Source organism: Eschrichtius robustus, chromosome 2 (assembly GCF_028021215.1).
Source record: "Eschrichtius robustus isolate mEscRob2 chromosome 2, mEscRob2.pri, whole genome shotgun sequence".
Classification (NCBI taxonomy): domain Eukaryota; kingdom Metazoa; phylum Chordata; class Mammalia; order Artiodactyla; family Eschrichtiidae; genus Eschrichtius; species Eschrichtius robustus.
The window spans coordinates 85,988,685-86,012,378 of record NC_090825.1 but is presented as its reverse complement, the minus strand read 5'-3'; positions in this window follow the sequence as shown (position 1 = coordinate 86,012,378).

Here is a 23,694-nt window from a genome sequence, read left to right as displayed (position 1 = left end):
TTTAGTCTTGCCTTTCTGAAATCCATTCTCCATCAGAGAATTTTCCAAAGGCACATTTAATTAAGAGAGACAGTTGAGCATTATGAAATATTACAGACTTTGGAGTAAGATTGGTATGGGTTTAATATCTTCTTCTGCTCCCTCTTTGCTTTAGGCAAATTATTGAACTTCTCTGAGCTTCACCTTTCTTATGTGAAAATATTTGCTAAGCACAGGGCCATTGCAAATATCACAAAAAATAGCTAGCATCAATATCATTACTGAGTGCCTACTGTGGGACACACACGAAATTAAGTGTTTGGTGTGTACATCACAATATCCTCATGAGCTGGAGATTACTTGTAGATATGAAAATTGAGACACAAGAATTATGTAATGATTCAAGTTCACATAGCTAGCAAATGATGAAGCAAGGATTCAAACAGGCATGTAAACTCCAGAATCCATTATTTTTAAAACCACACTGGCCAATTTCAGACTGAGAAAGTTGTGGAGCTAAGATTGGAATCCAAGTTTTCTAATATTTCAAACTATGTAATATTATTTTCTAAAAGCAAAATATGTAAAAACCCTAGTGCATTGTCCAAAATACACAAAATATTGATAAATAAAATGGCTCTCTTTATTATTACTTTTATAGCCATTATTACTTGACTTACTGTTTAATATCTTTTGTAGACTCTGATCACACACCTTGGCATGGTTATCAAAAAACCATCATAATCTAGTCTTTGATTTTGTATTGAGACATTCAGATCTATCTTCAGGTTTGCCTTTCTCTGCTATCTCTCTCTGTCCATCTCTCACTCTGTTACAGACACACAGACACAAACAGATATGCAAAGATACACACAGAGTTAAGACAATATATTTTTTTTTAAACATCTTTATTGAAGTATAATTGCCTTACAATGGTGTGTTAGCTTCTGCTTTATAACAAAGTGAATCAGTTATACACATACAATATGTTCCCATATCTCTTCCCTCTTGCATCTCCCTCCCTCCCACCCTCCCCATCCCACCCCTCTAGGTGGTCACAAAGCACCAAGCTGATCTCCCTGTGCTATGTGGCTGCTTCCCACTAGCTATCTATTTTACATTTGGTAGTGTATATATGTCCATGACACTCTCTTACCCTGTCACATCTCACCCCACCCCCTCCCCATATCCTCAAGTCCATTCTCTAGTAGGTCTGTGTCTTTATTCCCGTCTTGCCACTAGGTTCTTCATGGCTTTTTTTTTTTTTTTCCTTAGATTCCGTATATATGTGTTAGCATACTGTATTTGTTTTTCTCTTTCTGACTTACTTCACTCTGTATGACAGACTCTAACTCCATCCACCTCATTACAAATACCTCCATTTCATTTCTTTTTATGGCTGAGTAATATTCCATTGTATATATGTGCCACATCTTCTTTATCCATTCATCTGTCGATGGACATTTAGGTTGCTTCCATGTCCTGGCTATTGTAAATAGAGCTGCAATGAACATTTTGGTACATGACTCTTTTTGAACTATGGTTTTCTCAGGGTATATGCCCAGTAGTGGGATTGCTGGGTCATATGGTAGTTCTATTTGTAGTTTTTTAAGGAACCTCCATACTGTTCTCCATAGTGGCTGTATCAATTTACATTCCCACCAACAGTGCAAGAGTGTTCCCTTTCCTCCACACCCTCTCCAGCATTTATTGTTTCTAGATTTTTTGATGATGGCCATTCTGATCAGTGTGAGATGATATCTCATTGTAGTTTTGATTTGCATTTCTCTAATGATTAATGATGTTGAGCATTCTTTCATGTGTCTGTTGGCAATCTGTATATCTTCTTTGGAGAAATGTCTATTTAGGTCTTCTGCCCATTTTTGGATTGGGTTGTTCGTTTTTTTGTTATTGAGCTGCATGAGCTGCTTGTAAATCTTGGAGCTTAATCCTTTGTCAGTTGCTTCATTTGCAAATATTTTCTCCCATTCTGAGGGTTGTCTTTTGGTCTTGTTTATGGTTTCCTTTGCTGTGCAAAAGCTTTTAAGTTTCATTAGGTCCCATTTGTTTATTTGTGTTCTTATTTCCATTTCTCTGGGAGCTGGGTCAAAAAGAATCTTGCTGTGATGTATGTCATAGAGTGTTCTGCCTATGTTTTCCTCTAAGAGTTTGATAGTGTCTGGCCTTACATTTAGGTCTTTAATCCATTTTGAGTATATTTTTGTGCATGGTGTCAGGGAGTGTTCTAATTTCATACTTTTACATGTATCTGTCCAATTTTCCCAGCACCAGTTATTGAAGAGGCTTTCTTTTCTCCACTGTATATTCTTGCCTCCTTTATCAAAGATAAGGTGACCATATGTGTGTGGGTTTATCTCCGGGCTTTCTATCCTGTTCCATTGATCTATATTTCTGTTTTTGTGCCAGTACCAAACTGTCTTGATTACTGTAGTTTTGTAATATAGTCTGAAGTCAGGGAGCCTGATTCCCCCAGCTCCATTTTTCGTCCTCAAGATTGCTTTGGCTATTCGGGGTCTTTTGTGTTTCCATACAAATTGTGAAATTTTTTGTTCTAGTTCTGTGAAAAATGCCCGTGGTAGTTTGATAGGGATTGCATTGAATCTGTAGATTGCTTTGGGTAGTAGAGTCATTTTCACAATGTTGATTCTTCCAATCCAGGAACATGGTATATCTCTCCATCTATTTGTATCATCTTTAATTTCTTTCATCAGTGTCTTATAATTTTCTGCATACAGGTCTTTTGTCTCCTTAGGTAGGTTTATTCCTAGATATTTTATTCTTTTTGTTGCAGCGGTAAACGGGAGTGTTTTCTTAATTTCACTTTCAGATTTTTCGTCATTAGTGTATAGAAATGCAAGAGATTTCTGTGCATTAATTTTGTATCCTGCTACTTTACCAAATTCATTGATTAGCTCTAGGAGTTTTCTGGTAGCATCTTTAGGATTCTCTATGTATAGTATCATGTCATCTGCAAATAGTGACAGCTTTACTTCTTCTTTTCCGATTTGGATTCCTTTTATTTCTTTGTCTTCTCTGATTGCTGTGGCTAACACTTCCAAAACTATGTTGAATAATAGTGGTGAGAGTGGGCAACCTTGTCTTGTTCCTGATCTTAGTGGAAATGGTTTCAGTTTTTCACCATTGAGGACAATGTTGGCTGTGGGTTTGTCATATATGGCCTTTATTATGTTGAGGAAAGTTCCCTCTATGCCTACTTTCTGCAGGGCTTTTATCATAAATGGGTGTTGAATTTTGTCGAAAGCTTTCTCTGCATCTATTGAGATGATCATATGGTTTTTCTCCTTCAATTTGTTAATATGGTGTATCACGTTGATTGATTTGTGTATATTGAAGAATCCTTGCATTCCTGGGATAAACCCCACTTGATCATGGTGTATGATCCTTTTAATGTGCTGTTGGATTCTGTTTGCTAGTATTTTGTTGAGGATTTTTGCATCTATGTTCATCAGTGATATTGGCCTGTAGTTTTGTTTCTTTGTGACATCTTTGTCTGGTTTTGGTATCAGGGTGATGGTGGCCTCGTAGAATGAGTTTGGGAGTGTTCCTCCCTCTGCAATATTTTGGAAGAGTTTGAGAATGATAGGTGTTAGCTCTTCTCTAAATGTTTGATAGAATTCACCTGTGAAGCCATCTGGTCCTGGGCTCTTGTTTTTTGGAAGGTTTTTAATCACAGTTTCAATTTCAGTGCTTGTGATTGGTCTGTTCATATTTTCTATTTCTTCCTGGTTCAGTCTTGGCAGTTTGTGCATTTCTAAGAATCTGTCCATTTCTTCCAGGTTGTCCATTTTATTGGCATAGAGTTGCTTGTAGTAATCTCTCATGATCTTTTGTATTTCTGCAGTGTCAGTGGTTACTTCTCCTTTTTCATTTCTAATTCTATTGATTTGAGTCTTCTCCCTTTTTCTCTTGATGAGTCTGGCTAATGGTTTATCAATTTTGTTTATCTTCTCAAAGAACCAGCTTTTAGTTTCATTGATTTTTGCTATTGTTTCCTTCATTTCTTTTTCATTTATTTCTGACCTGATCTTATAATTTCTTTCCTTCTGCTGGCTTTGGGGTTTTTTTGTTCTTCTTTCTCTAATTGCTTTAGGTGCAAGGTTAGGTTGTTTATTCGAGATGTTTCCTGTTTCTTGAGGTAGGCTTGTATTGCTATAAACTTCCCTCTTAGCACTGCTTTTGCTGCATCCCATAGGTTTTGGGTCGTCGTATCTCCATTGTCATTTGTTTCTAGGTATTTTTTGATTTCCCCTTTGATTTCTTCAGTGATCACTTCGTTATTAAGTAGTGTATTGTGTAGCCTCCATGTGTTTGTATTTTTTACAGATCTTTTCCTGTAATTGATATCTAGTCTCATAGCGTTGTGGTCGGAAAAGATACTTGATACGATTTCAATTTTCTTAAATTTACCAAGGCTTGATTTGTGACCCAAGATATGATCTATCCTGGAGAATGTTCCATGAGCACTTGAGGAAAATGTGTATTCTGTTGTTTTTGGGTGGAATGTCCTATAAATATCACTTAAGTCCATCTTGTTTAATGTATCATTTAAAGCTTGTGTTTCCTTATTTATTTTCATTTTGGATGATCTGTCCATTGGTGAAAGTGGGGTGTTAAAGTCCCCTACTATGATTGTGTTGCTGTCGATTTCCCCTTTTATGGCTGTTAGTATTTGCCTTATGTATTGAGGTGCTCCTATGTTGGGTGCATAAATATTTACAATTGTTATAGCTTCCTCTTGGATCGATCCCTTGATCATTATATAGTGTCCTTCTTTGTCTCTTGTAATAGTCTTTATTTTAAAGTCTATTTTGTCTGATATGAGAATTGCTACTCCAGCTTTCTTTTGATTTCCATTTGCATGGAATATCTTTTTCCATCCCCTCACTTTCAGTCTATATGTGTCTCTAGGTCTGAAGTGGGTCTCTTGTAGACAGCATATATATGGGTCTTGTTTTTGTATCCATTCAGCCAGCCTGTGTCTTTTGGTGGGAGCATTTAATCCATTTACATTCAAGGTAATTATCGATATGTATGTTCCTATTCCCCTTTTCTTAAATGTTTTGGGTTTGTTATTGTAGGTGTTTTCCTTCTCTTGTGTTTCTTGCCTAGAGAAGTTCCCTTAGCATTTGTTGTAAAGCTGGTTTGGTGGTGCTGAACTCTCTCAGCTTTTGCTTGTCTGTAAAGGTTTTAATTTCTCCATCACATCTGAATGAGATCCTTGCTGGGTAGAGTAATCTTGGTTGTAGGTTTTTCTCCTTCATCACTTTAAGTATATCCTGCCACTCCCTTCTGGCTTGCAGAGTTTCTGCTGAAAGATCAGATGTTAACCTTATGGGGATTCCCTTGTGTGTTATTTGCTGTTTTTCCCTTGCTGCCTTTAATATGTTTTCCTTATATTTAATTTTTGACAGTTTGATTAATATGTGTCTTGGCGTGTTTCTCCTTGGGTTTATCCTGTATGGGACTCTCTGTGCTTCCAGGACTTGATTAACTATTTCCTTTCCCATATTAGGGAAGTTTTCAACTATAATCTCTTCAAATATTTTCTCAGTCCCTTTCTTTTTCTCTTCTTCTTCTGGGACCCCTATAATTCGAATGTTGGTGTGTTTAATGTTGTCCCAGAGGTCTCTGAGACTGTCCTCAGTTCTTTTCATTCTTTTTTCTTTATCCTGCTCTGCAGTAGTTATTTCCACCATTTTATCTTCCAGGTCACTTATCCTTTCTTCTGCCTCAGTTATTCTGCTATTGATAAGACAATATATTTTTTATTCCAAAATTTGGCAGGCTGTTTTATTGCTCTTTTTGTTTATGCTAATTCCTTTGTCTGGAATAACTCATGACCCTTTTCAAGGTTGAATAATGCCTAATGTTCATTTAATATTCTTATGAAATGTTTCTTCCTCCAAGGAATCTTCACCAACCTTCACCTCATACTTTTTCTTCCCATATTCCATTTTCATAGTATACATTACTCGTATCTTACATTCTTTCATATGTCAGATCACCCTTGTAAGCAATAAACTTTTTGAGGTCAAAGATTAACTTTTACATCTATGCTCCTCTATAGTTAAGGCAACTACACAGCACATTAAAAACCACAATTATTGATAACTAGTAAATGAACTGATATAATGACTCATTCTCTAAAATTTTCAGAAAACTATTTTAATCTGAACTTATACAACTGCATTACCAACCCCCCCAACCCTTTCCCCCCCATTTTGTAAGATAGCAGCTAAAAATGCTTCCCTATATCCAGCTTCTCATCAGTTTTCCTAGTTAGAAACATGGATGGCTATACAGAGTTCAGAATATACTGGGAATCATACAAAATTGCAGTGATTCCTTTTTTCTAATACTAAGCAAACCAATGGCTCTGTAAATTCAGCTTAAATTTGAGTGTCTCCTGGTTTATGAAAGGATGTGAGCTGAAAAAAAGTCCACTTTTGACTCAACCTAAAAAGTATATTTGACTGAAATCTTTGATTTCATGTCTTTGCTTTAGCAATTTGTGGCAGAAAGAATATATGTAGACATGAACACACATATCCATGCTAAATTTTATTGTTACTTTGTCTACTTTTGGCTTAAGTTCAATAAGTAGCCTTATTTGAACAAATTAATGCTAATATCTACAGAAAAGATAATAGAATTCAAAGGGTGAATAACCTGTTATGAAGTCCTTCATAATTACTTATACACTGAATTGGTAAAAAGTGAAACCAATCTGGGAGATATTAGTCTTTGTAATACAATTAAAATCATCATTTTAAAAAGCTTCAGATTTGTCTGAAGAATGCAACAAATATTAGGATAAAATATTATTAGAGAAGCTAACAGAGGATCAGTGTTAATAAATATGCTAATTGTGTTCCAGTAATTTAGAAGAAAATACTACCCTTTGTACTGGAATTCAAAATAAGGAATTATCTTGAAAGTATGCCATCACTAATACAAATATGTACCATCACTAAACGCCTAGGCTGTGTGATAAAATTCTCTATGGAATAGTGAATAAAAGTTGAAATGATTAAACAAACCTCAATATATCACAGTGGATTAAATCTTCAAGAGTGAATGGGAGGAAAATCCCATTTCTTTTTGCAAGTAGAGTGATCATATATTTGAACATTGCCTCCCCTCACTTTAGTACATCGTTAAGCCTAAAATACATAATTCTACTTAGTCCCCAGACCTGACCCCAGAATGAAATCGAATGGATTAATCACTATTAAAAATCCAGTTTGGAACTCCTCAATTGGACAGATTTATGTTCTTTTCTTTTTTCTCTTTTTTATTTCCCCAGTAGAGTTAGGATTGTGTATGAAAAATATATAACACGCTGTTGCTGAGTTGAAATAGGGAATTAATTTTATAGTTTAAAGGATAACAGCTTCCAAAATTAGTTTAACTGTATGAGAAAATAATATTCATCAAAAATTTAGTATTCTTCAGTCTCTTTAATTAGTTATATAGTGCACATTATTAATATATGTGATATTTACATTTTCAGATAAAATCTCATTTTAATATTTTAACAGCTCATTAGAAAAATTACCACTAATGAAATGATTAAACAAATTATTGCCACTTGTTCCACAATTTTATTTAAAGGAGACTTCTCAATTTAGGTAAATAATTCTATAATAATAGTGCTTGGCCTAATTAAACTCTCTCTTAATTGAATCATTAATTTTTCCTTGCAAATATGGAACAAGAATTGTACAAAAAATTACAATTTTTACTTGAAAATTATTTTAATTTTGAAAAATTTTACTATTATTTATATAAAATCTATTTCCCATATTAAAAACATAAAAGTAATTGAAATTGGAATAATTTTTAGTTTAAAATTAGGATATACTTCTAGTATCATCTCTAATTCTTGTTCATAATGAATAGCTGGTAATACACAAATTATAATCTCTATATATAATCATAAATTTGATTTATTTGACACACTGATACCCAACCTGGCAGAGTAAAGTGGTTTCACGTTAGAACTGAGGATGAATTGGGATGACTTCTGAAACATTTGCATATTTGTTTGAGAATTTTTAAAAATAAAACTGCATAATACATTATGCAAATGTAGATTATGTATAACATTTACAAAAAAACTATAGCATGTTTGCAAGGATTTTCCAGAAAAACAGAATTAAATAAGAATGTGTTTGGTATGAGACAACATGACACGTGAACATAGTTTTTCTAAAGAGTTGGCTAAAAACTTTAAATTTATACTTGGAATTAGGTATTAAAATATGATATTCAGTAAAATAAATCTCACTAAGTAATAGAGAAGTTTAATTTTGGTTAAAAGTACTCAAAAGATTACAAGAAAAAATACTTGCTTTGAATAGAGACACCCACTGAACATGTTTTCCTCTATAAGGTCTAATAAAATACAGAGATTCAAAATTAGATCACTTTATTGTCCTAATGATGATGATTCCAAGTCTCCCATATATGTCCTTCCTCTATGGAGTTTCCCTCTGATGACAAGACTAAGAACTTCAGATGTGATTACACCATTGAAGAAGTCACAACAACCACTGATTCACAGCGAGGGAAGTGAAATGTCTGGTGAGCCTGCCAAATGTGCTGCTGTCAGGATTACATGAGTTTTCTGCTAGGAGCCTCTGCCCCAAGCCAGGTACTGCTATATGCAGGAGGTATCTCTATAGACCATGTCTATTGCAGGAAGTGTTACACTCACTGAGATCTTATCCACCAAAAGAAACCATTATCTTTGATACCTATTCTGGATGACAATTCTAAAGTAACATTTTAAGCTATTAGGATCAGAGGAAGACCTTGCCTTTTCCCCAGTGTTCCTGTCAAAATGAGTGTACCATATTGAAACTAGTCAACATTACTGTTCTTTTTCCACAAAGAGTTTTCAGTTTGCATCCACAACTGCCTATCATTTTTACCCAAATTGTGTCTGATGCTGAGTGAGGAGCCTTGAATGCTGGACTGAGACCTGTCCAGCTGTTGAACTTATGTCACCCTTATTAAGACTTTCTCCTTGGGGCCTTTGGGATTGTCTTCTTTGAAGTATCCTTGCTCAGTGTCACCCCAGACATCAGAAAATTTAAATACTTTTAAACCATAGTAAAAAAGTTAGAGTACTAACATTTTTCTTGTCAGAAGAACCCTTGCCTCTACTCATATTATCCTACCCTTTAAATAAAATATTCCAGTGGATATCGGGAAATAGTTGATGAATTTCCCTTCTTACAGAATAAGGCTCAATTCATTTCCTGAACATAAAATCCTCCCTTCACACTTTTCCTAGAATTGGTGCTCCACTGCCATACTCCACACATATACATCCATAAAAATAAGGAAAAAAAAAAAAAAAGCCACAGTAGAGATTCCAATTAGAATAGTGAGGATCCAGTTCTCAGGGACTTTAAACTAAAAATAGGAATGGGTGATCATTTTCAATGTTCAGTTTTATTGACAATTATTATAATAATTATAATAATATAAAATAAAAATTGTGTCTCATCATGTGCCTGTTTTTTAGCTAAATATAACACAGTGATCAGTGTGTACTAGTGACAGAGGTCATTCATATACTTTTACTTAGCTTTGGCTCCATTTTATAGAGGAAACATAATAAAGTAAGGCAGGAAAGGAAAATAATACAGCCCAAATAATAATAAATTTCAAAAGCTTAGCAGGCCATTGCATTGGCAGATGAGGAATATAAAATTGGAATTATATGAATCTTCTTAGTGTTTTAATGTCCATTCTAGGAAACAATTTAAATAAACCAGGGGGAAAAGCACCTTAAAAACCTGAGAAGTTCTTCAAAAATACATAACAAACATGGGATGAAGCCAAAGCAATTCCAAGAGGGTACTTATAGAGATAAACCCTACAATAAGAAAAAAGTAGGATCTCAATCTAACATTACACCTCAGTGAACTAGAAAAGAAAAAGAACAAGCAAAGCCCAAAGTTAGAAGGAAGGAAATATTAAAAAACAGAGAGGAAATAAAGATAAAAAATCAATGGAAAAGATCAATGCAACTAAGATAGGTTTTTTTTAAAAGTTAAACAAAATGGACAATCTTTAGCCAGACTTCCCAAGAAAAAAAGAGAGATGACTCAAATAAAATTAGAAATAAAAGAGGAATCATTACAACTTATACCACAGAAATGCAAAGGATTATAAAAGACTACTACAAACAATTACATGCCAACAAATTGTACAATACAGAAAGTGGATAAATTTCTAGAAATCTACAGTATACCAGACTGAACCATGAAGAAATGGAAAATCTGAACAGACTAATAACAACTAAGGAGATTAAATCAGTAATCAAAAACTCCCGGCGGCTTCCCTGGTGGTGCAGTGGTTGAGAGTCCGCCTGCCGATGTAGGGGACATGGGTTCGAGCCCTGGTCTGGGAAGATCCCACATGCCATGGAGCAACTGGGCCCGTGAGCCACAACTACTGAGCCTGCGCGTCTGGAGCCTGTGCTCCGCAGCGAGAGAGGCCGCGACGGAGAGAGGCCCGCGCACCGCGATGAAGAGTGGCCCCCGCTTGCCGCAGCTAGAGAAAGCCCTCGCACAGAAACGAAGACCCAACACAGCCAAAAGTAAATTAATTAAGTAATTAAAAAAAACAAAACAAAACAAAACAAAAACTACCAACATATCTATGTCCTGGGAAATCCCAGGACCAAATGGTTTCACTAGTGAATTCTACCGAAATTTAAAGAAAAGTTAGTACCGATCCTTCTCAAAATCTTCCATAAAATATAAGAGGAGGGAACTCTTCCAAATTCATTTTACAAAGCTAGCTTTATGCTGGTACCAAAACCAGACAAGGACAACTAAAAGAAAATTACATGAAAATAATTACATGATAATTAATTAATAATTACATGAAAATACATTAACATGTATGCCAAAATCCTCAACAAAATCCTAGCAAACTGAATTCAAAGGTACATTTTAAAAAATCATACCCATTGATCAAATGGGATTTATTGCAGAGATGCCAGGATGGTTCAAATCCACATATCAATCAGTGTGATACACCATGTTAACAAAATGAAGCATAACAACCATATGATCATCTCAATATATGCAGAAAAAGCATTTGACAAAATTCAACATCCTTTCACTATAAAACCTCTTAACCAGCTGGGCACTGAGTGAACATACCTCAACATAATAAAGTCTATATATGACAAGCCCACAGCTAACATACTCAACAGTGAAAGCTGAAAGCTTTTTCTCTTAGATCAGGAGCAAGATAAGGTTGCTCACTCTCCCTGTTTTTATTCAACCAGAACTTACAGGAAAAATAAATACAAGACATCCAAAAAAGGAAGAAATAAGACTGTCTCTATTTGCAGAAGGCATCAAACTGTATTCGGAAAACCCTAAAGTGTCCACAAAAAAACTGTTTGAACTAAATCAACAATTCAGTAAAGTTGCTGGGTACAAAAATCAATACACAAAAATCAGTTGTGTTTTTATACACTAGCAATGAACTATCAGAAAGAAAGATTAGAAAAACAGTCCCATTTACAATTGCATCAAAAAGAATAAAATACTTAGGAATAAATTTAACCAAGGAAGTAAAAGATCTGTGCACTGAAAACTATGAAACACTGATGAAAGAAATTGAAGCAGAGACAAATAAATGGAAAGATATCCAATGCTCATGGATTGGAAGAATTAAAATTGTTAATACATAAATACTATCTAAAGTTATCTACAGATTCACTGCAATGTTTTTCAAAATTGCAATGACATTTTTAATAGAAATAGAATAAATAATCCTAAAATTTGTATGAAACCACAAAAGGCCCCAAAAAGCCAAAGCAATCTTTAGAAAGAACAAAGCTGGAGGCATCACACTTCCTGATTTCAAACTATATTACAAATCTGTAGTAATCAAAACAGTATGTATTGGCATAAAAACAGGCACATAGACCAATGGAACAAAGTACAGAGCCCCAAAACAAACATGTGCATATATGGTCAATTACTTTACGACAAAGGATCCAAGAATATACAATGGAGAAAAAATAGTCTCTTTAATAAAAGTGTTGAGAAAACTGGACAGGCACATGCAAAAGAATGAAACTGGACCCTTCTCTTACACCATGCACAAAGATCAATTCAAAATGGATTAAAGACTTAAATGTAAGACCTGAAACTGTAAAATTCCTAGAATAAAACATAGGCAGTAAACTCCTAGACCTCAGTGTCTGCAATGCTTTTTAGGATTTGAGACCAAAAGCAGAAACAAACAAGTGGGTCTACATCAAACTAAAAACCTTCTGAAAAGCAAAGAAAACCACCAAGAAAAGGAAAAGGTAACCTACAGAATGGGAGAAAATATTTGCAAATCATAGGTCTGATAAGGGGTTAATATCCAAAGTATATAAAGAACTCATACAACTCTATAGTAAAACAAAACAAAACAAAAAACCAATTAATCCAATTTAAAAATGGGCAGAGAAACTGAACAGACATTTTTCCAAAGAAGCATAAAGATGGCCAACAGGTACATGGAAAGATGTTCAACTTCACTAATAATCAGAGGAATGAAAATCAAAACTACAATGAGATATCACCTCAGGCCTGTTAGAATGGCAGTCATTAAGAAGACAAGAGTTAACAAGTGTTAGTGAGGATGTGGACCCTTGTGCATTGTTGATAAGAATGTAAATTGCTGTAGTCACTATGGACAACAGTATGGAGATTCCTCAAAATATAAAAAATAGAACTACCATATGTTCTAGCAATCTCACTTCTGGATATACAGTTGACCATTGAACAGTGCTGGAGTTAGTTACAGTTGGCCATCACTGCCCAAGTTTTGTCATCCAAGCAACCATGGAACTTGTAGTACTGTAGTATGTATTTATTGAAAAAAATCCACGTTTAAGTGGACCTGTGCAGTTCAAATTCATGTTGTTCAAGCGTCAACTGTATATCCAAAGGAAGTGAAAACAAGATATCAAAGAGATACCTACACTCCCATGTTCACTTCAGCATTATATACAATTGTCAAGATATGGAAACAACCTAGTCTCCATCAAGGATGAATGGATAAAGAAAACGTGCTATATATATAAACCAAATATTATTCAGGCATGACAAACAAAATAAAATCCTGGCATTTGCAGCAGCATTAATGGGCCTTCAGGGCATTATGCTAAGTGAAATAAACCAGACAAGAGAAAGACAAATTGCATGATATCACTTATATGTGGAATCTTTAAAAAATTTACACTCATAGAAAAAAAATAGTAGAAAATTGGTTGCCAGTGGCTGGGGGAGAGGGGTGGGAATGGAAATCATGAGAGGTTGGTAAAAGGGGAAAAAACCAGAATACCCTTGATTAATCAAACATTAATTTTTAAAGTAAATACATGATTTTACCTTTTGCAAACCATACCAAGTTCACTTTATTGATTATATAGCTACTTTGCGGTATGGTCAATATATTACTAAAGTGACTTTTAAAAGCATTTAGCAGAAAAGAGAATAAATATGATCTAATACAATTACATTTGAGATACATAGAACAGGTTGGACGGTGAATTCATTTTATTTAATAGATAATTAAAAGCTATTGTATAATATTAACATTATTTTACTAGTGGTTAGGATGAAGGGTGGAACAGGCCAAAGGATACTTTTGAAAAATAATCAGATTACATTTCCTAATATCAGAGAAGAGGAGATAGATAGATTGGAGAATTTGTTTCTTGCTCTGGCGTTTAAACCCAGCTTTGGCCTTTTAAAATGCTAAAATGTCTGAGTGTTATGTTGACTCAGTTGCTTTGCTGGACTCTGTTACTTAGAGGGAATAGAAGTCTTAACGTGAAGCTACCACAGTCATAATTCATAACTCGCTTTTATCAGCAGACTGTCAAGGTGGAAATGTAGGCTTGAAAAATAAGTGTGTTTTGTCATCATCATAAAAGGAATTTTTAGTTGCTGAACCTGAGGCTTTTGCACCCCACACATTATATCAAGCAATTTTGTTGGCCTTTTGATCTGTCACAACTAATAATAACTTTTCCTGTTAAGTGGTACTGGTCCAAAACTTTTTGAGGAAATGGTATACAAGGACCACTCATATTAACAGTTTTATGTTTTCCTGTCAACATCAGTGGGAGATGGGGTAAGCTGTAGTGGAAGTTTGCTATATCAAATATATCACAGACTTGCTAATAAAAAAGCATTTCATATACAGTAGCCTGAAGAACTCAGGTAGCAAATTATCATCAGCCTTTTCAGCAGGAGTCTAAGTAAAGCAGAGAATACCCCTCTATACCAATATATTACTTTATTTTACTAGAGCACCTTTCAACCATAGCTCTTTTAATGCACTTAGCAGACCATATCTCAAGAAGTTCTGATTTCTCCTGTTGCTAATAGTAAATCAAACACTAAATGACATTTGCTAGCTCTTTCAAAATAAGGGTGGAAACATTTTTTGGTGTATATGGCCCTGAAGGACATAAAGGGAAAGAGTTCAAAAGAAGTTGGTCTGCCTTTATCCTCATTTCTTTAACTTCCATTCTGGTGGAAGAGAAAAATTGACCTTATGAAATCCCGTGAGGCTTTTTGTTAGATGTAGTAGAGTCTTAGCACTGTTATTTATTAAATACAGGAAAACATACTATAGAGATGGGTTAGAAGGACACTGATTGGAAAAAGAAATTCTCATCGTCTGTATAATGTACTCTTTAAGCATTCTGTAATTATCTTTTATAGAATTATCACTCATAATTAACATATACACACAAGAATATAAGATTTATGAAAGTGGGAAGAACAACTGTCTGGATTACTGGTCTATTCTTAGTGTTTTGCACAGGGCCAAGTGCATTACAGGAGCTCAAATAATGTTCGTAAAATGTTTGAAAAAATAAGCAACCTATGGCATTCCTTTAAATACTTTTACACTTCCTATTGTATTTCATTTAGCTTAGAACTCATGAATTGGCCTCACCCTCCAGAAGCCATTTTTCTACTTTCCTTTTGTTGCAGGAGGAATTCAAGGAATCAGTTATTATAGCTACACATCAGGTGGCATCTTTCCTTAACAAAGCAAGATATTGAGTTGTCTGATTATAGACTGTTTCCTTGGAAAGGCTGAGTAGAGGCTTTTGTACAGTCTCAAAATTTTTACCAGTCTAGATAATTATCATGTATGTATCTGATTAGTCTACCAATTTTGTGTGTGTATTTAAAACAATTGTCTGTTATGAGTGTATTGGACTCTTTCTTGACTAGATTGTAGACATATAGTGTGTGTACTTATTTAGCATATCTAGTTCTGAAAGATTATATCTTCTTAATTTACTTTCATAAAACAATGATATTAATAGTATTGTATGGACTTATCCTTGCCACTTTTGTTTCTTTAAATCAGTTAATCTTTCTGGTTATTATTCATAGATTCAATAAGAGAAAGATACTTGTATTTCTCTCAGTTTAAATAAGAGAGTTTTACTTGATGTCCAACAAAGGGTCTGATCTTCAAGGCACTTAGAATGATTTCATTCTATTTGACAACTAAGTTTACTTCATAGCTAAAGTCTAGTTTCAAAAAGTTGAAATAGAATGACTTTATCTTGGTATTATTGCTTTTCATACTTCAGGTTATAAGTCATCTATTTTCTTTATAATGTGTGATTATGGAATTTATTTTAAACATATTAATGACAACATAATAGGCCTTAAAGTTGAGTGTGTTGACTAGGATGAAGTCATTGGAGAGTAGAGTTTGTCTTATTAGAATGCTGGGTAACACCTTCCTTAACATTTTTGACATGCACTTGTTAATGGCATGTAGACTCAGTAATGACGATGAAGCCTTGCTACTGATTCATAATAATCATTATAGGTGAAGTTGACTTGTCAAAGCTTAATCAACGCTTGTATTTATCATTATTACTAAGTACAATCTAAACATATCACTCTAAACTCATTTAAAGAAAAAATATAATTTCATAGAACTCCATTCTGAAGCTTTTTCTGAAGCTTCAAAAGAAGACAAACTCAATACAACAGTAGACGTTGCTTCCATCCTTACTCCAGGGGCAATGCTATGTTTGTCTGATACATTTTGTAGACTTAAAAAAGATAGTTTATCCTTGTCATTATCCTTACAGCCATTAACTGTATATATGCAAAATACTATATTAAATGTTAACATGTTCTCAGACTGAACGTTCTCAGTCAAAAGATTTGAATTATCTGTAGGACAATGAAAACTGGAAAAAATTAAGCAAAAAATTAATTCAAAATTAGTAAATTAATGAGCTGTAATTATTTTTAAACTGAACACTGACTTGAATTATAAACCTAAAAATGGTGGATGGAAAAAAACTTTAATTAGAAATCTAAAATGTTTCTGTTTTAAAGGAACATAGTCTTCCAACAAAAACAAAATTTTTAATTGGTTTGAGGTGTGTGTGTGGCAGATGATGTCAGTGCTCCACCTGTATGCTTTCAGATCTCTTTACTATTTTCACGCTGTGCTATCACATCCAACAGCTAACACCTGCAAGAAAAGCTAGACATACCTGGGATTCACATCGCCCTGGGAAGAGCCCTAGCAAATGACTCCCTACACAGAATTATAAATTTCTCCAGCTTCCTCGCCCCTAGTCCAGACTGATCTGAGGTAAGACTGTCCAAAATTTTTTGTGGAGTTGAGCCTAAATTGCCCTTCATAGGACTTTGTTTGATGTCGAATATCTGCTTGGCTTCCTCCTCTTCCTGGTCTCTCTTCCCCACTCCCTTACTCTTTTTTTTCCTGGCAACACTTCCTAATAAATTATTTTCATATGGATCCTCATCTTAGAGTCTGCTTCTGGGGAGTCCCTCTTAAGACACAGTATAGTTATTAATGCTGCTTATTAATTTTTCTACTCTCTGCCTTCTGGGTACAACGTAGGGCTGTACTTCCTGGCCTCCTTTTGTTGGATGATAGGCCAAGTTACCAACTCTAGTAGAGGTGAGGTATGCTACTTCTGGGCTGAGCATCACATTCCCAGGATGAAACCCTTTAGAGCTTTGTTGTGGCGACCAAGAATGTTCCAATTTGTGGCTGTTCTATCAGCCCAGAACCCAGAATCAGTGTGAGAAAGTGGAGAAGAGGCCCAGCCCTGATTCAGTAGTCAAAGTGAGAAATAAACTTCCATTGTGTTAAACCACTGAGAGTTTGGGAGTGTTTGCTGTACTGCAATATACCTAGCATATCCTGAGAGATATAGAGAGTAAAAAAAGAGAAGAACCAAGGATGACTAAGATTTCTGACTTGGGCTATTGGATAGATGGTGCTAATATTCTCTGGGGTTGGGAAGAGCAAGGAGGAAGAGCTGGCTTTTTAAACTTATTTATTTATTTAATATTTATTTATTATTGATGTATAACTGACATATAACAATGTCAGTTGTTACATATGCATATATATATATTTCCCCATAATTTACTTTCATCCTATCTTTTTATTTATATTTAATATAATTTCTTCTGTAAATAGTATATGATTGGGTTACTTATCTATTTTGACAGTCTTTGCTTTCAATTGGAGTATTTATACCATTAATAATTTAATTATTGCTATGTTTCAATTGTCAAGTATAATTTTACTCTTTTCTCTATTGTACTTGTTGCCTGCATTTCCCTGTCCCTCCTTCTCTTCTTATTTTGACTTATTTAACTATTTGAGGAGTTCCATATTTACTTATTTATGGCTTTTAGCGATACCACTTTACCCTTTTTGGTTTTTAGTGGTTTCTCAATCATTGTTTTTATATTGTTTACATATCTAATAATCTTTATATAAACAGTACAGCAATCACTTTTTTTAGCAATCACTTTTTCTTGCTCTTTGATTATTTTGATTAAAATTGAACTGATTTAATTTTTAGTCTTAGTTGCTAGCTCAGATAGTAGGACTAGTTTTATCATCTAGGATGGAGGGTGGGGTCAAAGATCTGGGTTGGTATATGATTGTGGTTTGGGCATAGATTTTATGTGAGGACACAGGATACGAAGATCATATGATTTCAGGATAATTTTATGTAGCTAGTGATATATATGATGATTCTTATTTTCTTAATAACTGCTAATATATTAGTTTCAGGTGTAGACATAATGATTTGATACTTGTATATATTGCAAGATGATCACCACAATAAGGCTAGTTAACATCTGTCACCATACATAGTTACAAAATTGTTTTCTTGCGTTGAGAACTTTTAAGATCTACTGTTAGCAACTTTCAAATATGAAATACAGTATTATTAACTATAGTCATCATGCTGTACATTACATCCCCATGACATTTTCTTCTTTTCAACTATACTGGTTATTATAGTTCGAAAATTTACTATAGTGATCTCTAATATATTTTAATAATATAAATTATAATTTTCAACAGAGATGTATGCTTTCTTCATGCTGTTTATAATGGGAGTTAATATGACTGAAATTATTTTTAATTTCTAAAATGTAATGATTGACTTTTAAAACAACAGTAAGTCACTTAAATGTCTCAAACTTTTATTGTTTTTTCCACACTTCTATTTGTAGTTAAACTTGTAAAAAACCACTATCTTTCCCCTCCAAAAAACAGACAGCATTCTGTATGTCTGACATTGTGTATTGTGCTTATATATTTTTTAAAATTAATTAATTAATTAATTTTTGGCTATGTTGGGTCTTCATTGCTGCATACAGGCTTTCTCTAGTTGTCGCGAGCAGGGCTACTCTTCATTGCAGTGCATGGGCTTCTTATTGCAGTGGCTTCTCTTGTTGCGGAGCACGGGCTCTAGGCGCACTGACTTCAGTAGTTGTGGCACATGGGCTCAGTAGTTGTGGCTTGTGGGCTCTAGAGCGCAGGCTCAGTAGTTGTGGTGCTTGGGCGTAGTTGCTCCATGGCATGTGGGATGTTCCTGGACCAGGGCTTGAACCTGTGTCCCCTGCATTGGCAGGCAGATTCTTAACCACTGCACCACCAGGGAAGTCCCTGTGCTTATATTCTTGATCTGGCATGTCAAAACTCTGAGTTTCATATAATTTATATCATGGTAATGCACAGATCTATCCAAATGAGATCTAGTTTTACTACACAGCGCTTGTGCAATCATGATACTTTGGGTATGTTTGTGTATGTGTGTGTGAAAGAGCAGGAGTGGGAGAGAGACGGTGAATGAGAGTTCATTCATATGTTTGTATGCAAGATTTTAATAAGTAATAGGAAAGAAAATGTTGTAAGTCCAAGAAACAATATGACAGTCCCCACTCTATGCTTAAATGTCTGTTCCATAGGGGATACAGAAAGTCTGAGTTCCATAAGTCAAATAAATGCCAAACCAGCTGATTGTACATTGGAAGTGATCTGGTACCCAAGGAAAAAAGGGAAACCACACAAATTAGTTTCTTTTTTTTTTTTGTTAACATCTTTATTAGAGTAAATTGCTTTACAATGGTGTGTCAGTTTCTGCTCTATAACGAAGTGAATCAGTTATACATATACATATGTCCCCATATCTCTTTCCTCTTGCATCTCCCTCCCTCCCACCCTCCCTATCCCACCCCTCTAGGTGGTCACAAAGCACGGAGCTGATCTCCCTGTGCTCTGTGGCTGCTTCCCACTAGTTCTCTATTTTACATTTGGTAGTGTATATATGTCCATGCCACTCTCTCACTTTGTCCCAGCTTACCCTTCCCCCTCCCCGTATCCTTAAGTCCATTCTCTAGTAGGTCTGCATCTTTATTCCTGTCTTGCCCCTAGGTTATTCTGACCATTTTCTTTTTTTTTCTTTAGATTCCATATATATGTGTTAGCATATGGTATTTGTTTTTCTCTTTCTGACTTACTTCACTCTGTATGACAGTCTCTAGGTCCATCCACCTCACTACAAATAACTCAGTTTTGTTCCTTTTTATGGCTGAGTAATATTCCATTGTATATATGTGCCACATCTTCTTTATCCATTTATCTTTTCTCCAAAAGGAGCTTATTTCCAACTTCACTCTTATTGGAGGTAATTCTATTTCCATTAGCCCTCAGTATATGTGTTTGTCAATTTGCGACACCAGTGCAAATTTAATTAAATAATCTTAAATATGTGTACTTAAAAGTCAAATGAAGAAATTAAGATCCAGCTGTTCACCTGCAACTGTTTAATTTATGCTGGCTATTTAATTGAAAGTCAATAACATGGAAAGGAAAAGCATATTCACTTGACATTATATTAGAAACTGTAAATCATAATCAATTGCATGATGCACAAGTGTATCTATTTACTTGAGCTTAAGATAATAATTTTGTCCTCTTCAAATATGTGTATCAAATGTATATGCCATTTTAAAGTAATATTAAAATTATTTATATTTAATATTAAATATTCTCATACATTTGAAAACAAAAGTAAATTTAAGCTACCAAAGGCTAAACTTATTAATTCCACACATATTTCAGTTTTACTTTAGTTATATTTTATTGTCATGTGTATAGAAATATTTTAAAAATCACATTCATTTTTAACATCATATTAAAGAGATAACTACAGTTATGCTTTAAGCATGAGGTCTTTTACTTACACCCATATGAACACTCTTTCTATATAAGCCTTGTGTTTGGTAATCACTCTGTATAATTTAGTTGACTCTTGTTTTTCGTATCTATCATTTCTGCATATATTTGTGCTCAATGGAAGGCATAAGCAATAACATATTTTCATTTATTACAATTTTTTAAAATTATTTTAACTGCAAAGGAGATTTATTTAACTGGGAAGCAGATTCTTACATTTAATTTGAGGGCACTGGAGCCTGAGTGCCTTGAGTTACGCTACTAACCCTATATTTACTGTGTGACTTTGAAAACGTTGCTTAACTTCTCTGTGTCTCATTTCCTCTACTATCAAAATGACATAGCAGCCAGAATATATTATTTTTTATTTTTATTTAAGGTGATTTTCTGGAATAATTCAGGAGAAACAAGGTAGTAAATACTTAAAGGTTAAAAAAAGAAACTGGGAGGGTCTTTATCATATATATGAAGCAGAGTAGGGAAATGAAAATCTGTAAGAGGAACCAAGATGTCATTTTTTGTATGGAACATTGAGTAAGAATTTTAACTTCCCTAAACATTAGTTTCCTCCACTGTAAATTGGGGATGATTACAATTATTTTTCCTCATAGATTACTTCTATCAATGAAATATTGCATTTTGGAATTCCTTATAATTTATAAAGTAATATACATGCTACTCTTTAATATAGTATTGTTAATGGTAATCACTGAGACCTGGATGAGTCACATTTCTTTGGTAAGCAATCTTTTTCAGGCCTGACAAATTTACCAAATTTACTTAATATAAAATCACAATATCATAGACTGTTGAGATTCTGTCAAATAACATGTCTACTGTTTGATGAATTTACATACCCACTCAGCACATATAAGAGTCTTACCTACTAACACTATTACAGTCAAGCTGTTATGTCCTGCTATGTTTATTAAATATAAATTTTACCCTCTCACAACTATGGCAATATAGCTACTGTTATAATCATTGGTATCTCAAGTTTCAATTAATCATATATTCTAAAATTTCAAATTATTTGCTTAGGAAGGGATGTAATTATTCTGAGGATGACAGCTACCAAGTGTTGATTTTATATATCACAGTTAATATATTTTTATTACATTCCAATCAATTGTACTATGTGGTTTCATAAGGCACAAAAACGCAGAAAGCATTAGGGCTACATCTTACATTTGCCTTTGAGATTAAGTGGCAGATTTGATGAGTCTAACAACCAGATTTCTCTTCTGGGAGGACACAGGGAGAAATATTGAAAAATACAAAGCAGGAAATACTTTGTGATGTTTTCTAATTTATGCTTTCTATGAGTTTTCTTTAACACATTTTCCTCTTCACTTTTTAAAGAGGTAGACTTATTTTTGAAAAAAATGATGTTACCATTTGTTTTGAAATTCTAATTTTCTTGATCAATTTTAACATTTTGACTTATTAGCAGAATTAGTAGATCAAATGTCCCTAGCGAAATTAAATTTGTGGTGCACTTTTTCATGGGTGGAATAAATACATTTGCTCCAATATCTGATTCTATATTAGTAAGAGCAATGTGGAGAGTTTCAGGTAAAATGATAGATTGTATGCTGGTATCTACTTTCACAGTATAACAAAATCCTGAAAAAAAAGTTAAGGGGACTATTTTAAGGGCATGAAATTCCAGTGACGGAGAGAACTAGAAGGCAGACAAGAGCAACACATTCGGAAGCTAGAATGCAGATGGAATGGTGGTAAGTGAATTAACAGACCTGAATTGTCAGACCTGAGAAGTCCAAATTCTTAATCACTAGTGGTACAAACTGAGAATCATTCTTTCATTATGGAATTCCTCATAGCCTCAGGAATTGGAGGATCAGATACTGCTGGGAGTTGGAGCGAAAGAGATGGCTACAATGAGGAAGAGCAGTTGTAAGTTTTTTAAGAGGCAGTGGGATAGCTAGAGCTCCTTAACACTACACAGCCTAGTAACAGCCTCTTCTAGAGGGAAATCAGTTCATTTTCTGGAGAGGTTAAAAGAGTGAGACTGGCCTGGAAACAACAGGTATACTTGGGGACAAGTTATCACAAAGAAAACCTTAGTGGCACTGGTGATTAAGTAACAGAATACATAGTTTCTGCTGAAAACCAGGATCTTTTTCAATATTTGACTCTCAGTATTCGGGCAGTCAGATCTTTTCAAATCAGAAATTAAAAGTGGATCAGTTTGTTGTGAGAGTACAAAGAATTTGCTATCAGAGGTTTCATCCTGCAATAAATTTCATAGCTGGCAAGCCCCCAGTCATATACTGAGAGTTCTCGATCAATCTTTTAAATCCCTACTTACAAGATGACCAGAAAACTGAAGAAAACCTCTACTGTGAAAGAGAAAGCCTCTACTGTGTGAGAGAGAGAGAGAGAAAGAGAGAGAGAAACCAGTTTGGGACCTTTGGTTTCCAGTACAGGTATAAGGAACTTAGAAGTTGCTACTCTGTCCCAAACAAAAGCAACAAGTTGAACAAACTGAAAAACCAACAATCCTTCTTAGAACTGTCAGAGAAGTGAAGTCACAGGGTAAACTGCTGATGCCAAAATTGGAGAGACAGGTGGATATAGAGAATCATAATTTATCAGAGCAGAAACTCACAAGTAGAACCTCTGTGGGAACCAATGCTGGAGTAGGAGGCTGTAATTGATGAATTGCTGAAAGTGCAATGTGGACAATTCTGAGTCAAAATTCTAGGACGTTGTCATAGGAGGGTCCCAACACTTTTGAAAGTTTGACCTTCTGGAGGTCTACCAGGCCCTCCTAGTGATTATCAGAGAAAAAATCCCCTTGAGCTTCCAGCAGGAGGTTGGAGCCTAATCTACTTGAAAGAATGGAAGTACACAACTCCAGCCCCTTCATCCACCCTGTCCCACCTAAGCGAAGGAAGAAAAACAAAACAAAACATGAGAAGCACTGGTGAAGTTCCTGGTCCACAGATGCAGGTTAACCAAAAACTGAGACATACTCATAGGCTACATAATGCTTCCCCTTTTTCCACAACTTGCCACTACATTATTAAAGGCCTATTTATC